The sequence below is a fragment of the Prenolepis imparis genome, unplaced genomic scaffold (assembly GCF_030444845.1).
Source record: "Prenolepis imparis isolate NDT839.2.m4 unplaced genomic scaffold, iyPreImpa1.0 SCAF_9, whole genome shotgun sequence".
Classification (NCBI taxonomy): domain Eukaryota; kingdom Metazoa; phylum Arthropoda; class Insecta; order Hymenoptera; family Formicidae; genus Prenolepis; species Prenolepis imparis.
The window spans coordinates 8,695,877-8,702,764 of NW_028141167.1; the positions used below are offsets into that span (position 1 = coordinate 8,695,877).

Below are 6,888 nucleotides of genomic sequence, written 5' to 3' on the forward strand. Positions count from 1 at the left end.
TTTGGATAAACATGATAAATTTTCTTCGTACAAAATGTAACCTACGTTACGATATTTATAACAAATGTATTCCAAACAACATTTTGTCGGTCGAGTGTATCGAAATGTTGTGCGAGTAATCTCCGCCAGTGGCGCAGTGAAATGACAGATCTAATTTTCATACAATTCGTCGTCTACTTGAAAGAAGTGATTGTCTTTGTTATAGTGCAACCCCTTGCCACGATCGTGAAATGCTTGTTGCCGACAGTAATCGCGCAATTAACGGGACCAAAATCTCTAAGATGGGTAAGAAGAACTCAATGATTTATTTTATAACAAAACGATCCGTTGAAAATAGTCTGTTTGATCGATGCCGCTTTCTTTTTGCAGACACGTTCTTTAGTCTTAGACCTTCCTCTATTCTATTTCGTGTGTAGAATCTTCTATCTACTCGACATGAATAAGGACAAAAATGAAGAAACGTTAATTTGACACTTTTCGTTACCGTTAACGTGGTAAGCATTAATTATGCGAGTATAATAAAAAATAAGGGCAATGCAAAGAAGTAAGAGAAACGCCTGATAATGAGATATTATAATTGCTCGCATTGTATATTCCAGTGTGCTTAACGATTTCCGTTTTTGCCCATATTCATTCATGTGGCACGTAAACATATATATATGGCAATTATAAGAGAATTATGGATTTAATCGTGCGGCAAGTTATCGCTGATAACGCTTAATGGTGGGTCAACTTTAAACGAAACAGCAAATCAGTGATACGTTTCATTGATTAATAATATAATCTAATAACATAATCTTGAATTATATAAAAATTAGAATTGTGCATAATTACACAGTCGAGCTAACGACGAATAATTGCTGAGTGGATCGAAATTGACAAATTGACCAATTTATCGAAATTGAAATTCCATTGTGTAATTGTAGTTAAGCAAAGCTCAATTTCAGAATACTTGAAAGTGATATGTAAATTTTTCTGTGGCGGTCCATAACACAGGCATAAATTTTATAAAATATAACGGATTTGCACATATTGTACCGTATTCTTCTGACTCGCAGATTAGAATACATATTGATTCTATTGATCGCGTTGGTGTTACACGAATAAAGAAAATATAACGAAAATAACGTATGCAGGTGCATTATTTATATACGTAAAAAGCTAGGAATCCAACGTAACTGCAGATTTCAGATGCGATCCTTTGTAAAATAATCTTTTTACAAATTAGAGAACGTCCTTTGTTTATGTAACAACTAACTTTTTCTCGACAATTCAATTTTTGCTTGTTAAATTGCAACAATTTGTATATTTAAAGATTTTAATATTAAATTGCGATAAATATATATATATATAGGTATTTATAACAATATTGCATAGAACTCATTGGACTTATCAGCTTGAGATAAAATTTCAACTTAACTGTACAGTTAAGCAAGCCTGAATATTCCTTTAACGTCATAAAAGAATAAAAGGGGACAAAACAAAACATTTATAATTTGAATCTTCCCTACATATGTATATATACAATAATATTTTTACGTTGAATCTAGCCTTTTCATTCTTTCTTCAAATCGCTCGTAAAAAATGAAATTTATCTTGATATTAAACCTTATAAGGCAAATGATAAATCTGATGAAAGATACGTAAACATTTAAAAATAGCATTATAGAGCATTTCGAAAAAGCAAAATATTGCAAAACAAATATCTTTCGCGTAATTATTAATATTATATAGAGCTTTTTATATTTTTTATGATACGGAACATTTTCGCGTATCTATTTCCCTTTTACTTTCTAATTTAAGAATTGGCGATTCGATTTATTCGCTTCACCAATCAAAAGCGTAACTCACGATATAGTAATTATACATGTTATTCATCTTTCGCAGTTCGCGCTTTACTTTTACTTATTCGGCACGATATTTTTATTGCTGGAGTCCTACGCCGGAACAACGAAATTGCTTCCTACAAGAAGTACGTACTTCGCTTGCCATTACTATCAAGTGCATTTGCCAGAAGAGGCGATGGCATTGCAGGCACGTAACGGAAGAATGTTCTATCTCTTAAATGGCATCTTGAGACATCACCGGATGGACGTAATACGTTTTACAGTTGACAAAAAGCCTGGCAATAGCGAAAAATATTGACGGAATTGATAGCTAGTCGTTCTTCTATTTTGATGCTTTACAAAACCATCGCGTTCAATACCGATCTTCGTGTATCTTTTAGGCTAATAGCTCCCAAATAAGGTTCAACATTTTTTTGGCTGACAGGAATAAAATTAGAATATCCTTCGTGCGCGTTAAAGTGACTTTACTATTTATCAATAGAAATGGCTTCTTGGCGCAAGTTTAGTTTCGAGATTGGAGAGGATATTCCAGACACGATATTGACGACTCGATTAAAGGTGAGAGCCATTGTACAGTTTTCTTCCATCAATTTTACTTGGAGCATATTTTTGGAATAATCACATACGTAATATAAAAAAATTAAGGTTTACTGTACATTCTTTAATAACAATAATTACAAATGTTAGTGTACACTCTTTTAATTAATGCAATATTGATCTTTTTATTTTTATTTTGTTTAAAGACTCCTAAAAAAATGAACTTTAGATGCATGTTTATCTAAAAGATTGAATTGTAATTGGCAGTTAAGTTACAATAAATATTGCACATTGTGGATGAATAAAGTAAAACTCATAATATATTGGTGATCTCGTGGAAATTCTTGTGTAATGTTCGCAGACAGCTCAGAAAAAGAAATCCACTCGAATATATTGAGCGATTTAAAGGTGAATGGAAAAATCGGTCGTGCATGTAATACAGGTATTTCTCCGGAGGGATACGAAGAGTGCTATTTAAACGGAAATTCATCCGATCGTTTGTTCTTTTCAAAGGATAAAAGTTACACAATGAACGTAGATAAACGAAATCACGACAATGTGCTCTGCCAGTTTCAGATTGAGGCAATAATTTTATGACAAGAATTGGAACTCGCTGAAACCTATATGCGATCTCAATAAAATGATATTTTGATATTACAACAATAATTATTGAAACCTATATAAAATTATATATATAATTTTAATGAAATAAATATAAAACTAATAAATTAATAATATTATATATATATATATATATATATTGTGTGTGTGTGTGTATATACTTCTGTTTGTGAAAGTTGCAACACAGCTAATATTATTCCTTCATGATGTTGCAATTTTCACAAACAGCAGTATATATATGCATGCACAAAAATGATCCTAATTGGATAAGCTGTCTATTGCAATAATGATACATCAATCCATAAAATCTTATAATCCATGAAAAGGAGAAAAGTTCTTTACATCGAAATCTATGACAAAACAACGACTCAAATTATTTTTGTTCTTCCGTAATAAATAAAGAAAATAAAATAAAATACAAATTACATAAAATTAATAAAAATTTTACATAATTTAAATCATATTTTCAAAGTAAGCCATCATTAATTGAGGTCATTATGACGTTAAGTGCATTTATTAGCAACGATAAAAGCGTAATAATTGAGAAAAGGAACATTTTATGTCTGTTAAGTGGAAAATTAAATTCGCTCAAACGATTTTACTGTTCTGATTTTATTCATCGTAAATGGACCTTTAAATGAATATATTTAATCATTCCACGCGAGAAAATAAAATGTATGTACAACGAATAATTATTTTAAAAAATTGATTTCTTTTATAGAAGAAATAATGGCAATACTTTACTCCGAAAATATTCTATGCAGACTAATCCAAATATTCTTATTGTACATCCAACGATACACGACGCATGTGGGAGGAAAACACGAGAGAGGGAAGGGGAAGCGAAATATTGTTGGAATACATTTAGCGAGTTAAATATTTGTGGCACGTTTTCGGACATCGTATATATTGAGAATTAATATTTCCACAAAACTTATTTCTTTCTCTTTCTCTCTCTCTCATCCACGGTTGGTTACGCTCCACGAATTTATGATGTGTCAAGCAGGGAATTCATTTCAGAATTGAGATTTACATAGTTATACTTGCTTTTATACGCATTATTTAACTTTCTTAATGTAAAATGTAAGTTTTAACTATCCGTGAGTTTCGCGTATGAATAATATACATTTAGGATAACTTTTATTTATGACATATTTTTGAATATTCCTTTGTAAAACATGATGTTACAACTTTAACACTAATATGTTATTGAGCACAAAAAATCATTAATATCGAGATGAAATAAAAAAATTAATTATATTATATATTAGTATTTATGTCAAATGTGAATAATATGTGTGCACGAATTTTTCCTTTGACGTTTAAAATTTTTTTGAAAAACGAGGGCTCATACATTTTTAAGTTTTTTATTTCTAATGTAATTTTAAAGTTGTTGAAAGTAGAGCAGCAGTTCATAAATAATAAAATATTTTTCTTCAAAAGAGAGAATATTTTTATTTACTACATATAAAAAATAATATATTGTTTTACCAAAACATAGTTTTATCAGTCTTATTTCAAAAATTTTAATATTTTTGTGTAAAGTAAAAGAGAGAAAGATATTGAAAAGAATTCAATATGTATTATATTTACAATTATATGTAAGATAATTTTTTTGTAATATATATTACAAAAATTAATTATTTTAAAACTTAAAGTACAATTTCTTTTAATAAATTTAACATTAAAACAACAAACATTTTAATAATGGTACATAAAATTGGCGTCAATAATAATATTCCTAAAATTGGATTAATAATTTCTAATCGTGAATGATAAAAAAATGCGGAATTCTCAGCTTTTTAGTCAACATATTCATACTTTTATATATTATAAATATGTAACTATATATAATTTTTTATAAAATATATTTAAATAATACCACGTGTTTAAAAGTTATACTTAATATAAAATATGGCTTACAATAATTAATTACCACATTTTCATAATTAACGCGCACATTTGATGTGCCATGAGAAGATCTCTGATTACATATAAGATATATCAAGGTCTCAAAACGCGTAGCCTTGGTGTTATATACAGGTCTAAACTTTATATTTACACACTGACATAAATTCGCCAAATGAGGCGTTTATTAATGGATTGTTATGTCCACACATACAGTTACTTGCATGGGGAAGATAAACTGTCGGTCATATTTGCGAAGTCACTCCAGTAATGAGCGTCACGATATGAAATGTACATTTACAACACTTATGTAATTCGGTAAATTACATGCAAACCATTCGAGTAAAACAAATGTGGTCTTTGTACGCAAGTAGGAAAATGTCTCATTAACAAACTATGAGGTGAAATAAATAATATAGCAAAACAGTTTAAACAAATTGTAAGTATAAAACACCGCAAACCGAAAAGTAGAAATTTGTCTCACAAAATTAAGAACGTTATATGGAACAATACAAATAAATAAATTTGTTTATATTAAATATATTTGACTTTTTATTTGTTAATTAAAAAAGTTGTAAAAAGTTTTATATAACATAAAATTGCATCAAATTAATTATTATAATTCTTTATTTTTGTGAGAACATTGTATGGAAGTGAATATCAGTTATTAAATCTAATCTAAGATAATAATTTAAAATAAAATAATTTATTAGAATATTTGTAACAGATTACATCGATTGTTGCCAAGAATCAAAGTTTGCTTTTGTATTTTGCGTAATAAATAAGAATGAATAATTTGCAGATGACATAATCAAACTGCTTTTACTCTTGAAAAACGAAATCAATATATTTAATCTTTCAGAAATTTTATTTAATCTTTTAAAAATTATTTTTTTTGAAATTTTAAAAGAAATTTATTGGATTTTATGGCAAATGGATACGAGTAGAAAAATTCATATTGAGCGGATAAAATTTCCCTTTTCTAACATCTGAAATAATTTTTATTTGAATAGAGATCGCACACTATGTTATACAGAACATTCAATGTAATTTCACGAAAAATGAAATTTTTAGAAAAGTTATATTACCACAGGGATTGTGTATGTGTATGTGGTACAACTATTCTATATTTAACTTCAACTTGAAATATATATAAAAAAATTATGAATGTAGTTTATAAAGTTTTTACTTTCGTCAAATCAAACACGTATAAATAAAACATTAAATTAAACTATCTATGTGTAACGATGTATCAAGTAGCTTGTTATTTGTTCAAATGGATAAAATAAAGTAAGTAAAAAATTCTCTAAAAAAATTAGTTGAGAATTATAAAATATAATTTTGTTATAAAATTTTAAATTTAAGAAAATCTCGGTTTTAAAAATTAACAAATTTTTTATCAGATTTTAGTTTAATTAAAAACATTTTTCCAGTATTTAAAAAAATATTGTTCGTTATAGGAATAACTTTTAACTATCTTGCGAGACATATTGTTTAATATACCTATAATGACTATCAAAATATATCACCTTTTGTTTGAAAAATAATTACAAATAAGTTGTTTTTTTAAATTTAAATTATTTTCATTTTTCTAAATAAAATATTTTATTTTTATTTATATATTTTAAAAGGCTGTTAAGCAAAAAAATCATCGATATAATCGCAATGAAAACTATGTGAGATAAAAACGAAAAAATATTACCAATATTTCTCAATTTTCAAACTCAATTTTCTGAAGAATCACTTTTCTATGAAAATTTCCTATAAATTGTACTGCATCTTTTCGATTTATTGCTTTTTTTCGTGTAGGTTCACTTGCTTCTCAATTGTACCGCTAATAATGGACTATTATATATAAAATTCTTTGGGTTAGGTGATTGTTAATCGATCGTCTGATTAAAATAAATCATTCAATATCATTCAACTAGAATTATTACAAAATATTGCCGCGTTGTTTTAAAACAATATGCGTCGA

The 6,888-nt window shown here is 27.6% G+C and overlaps 1 protein-coding gene across 1 annotated transcript in view; it reads right to left on the reverse strand.

Annotated features, from left to right (window-relative positions):
* Positions 1 to 6,888, reverse strand: part of LOC145940385 (translational activator of cytochrome c oxidase 1) — a 51,944-nt gene that overhangs the window by 17,429 nt on the left and 27,627 nt on the right. The gene's annotated exons all lie outside the window — the stretch shown is intronic.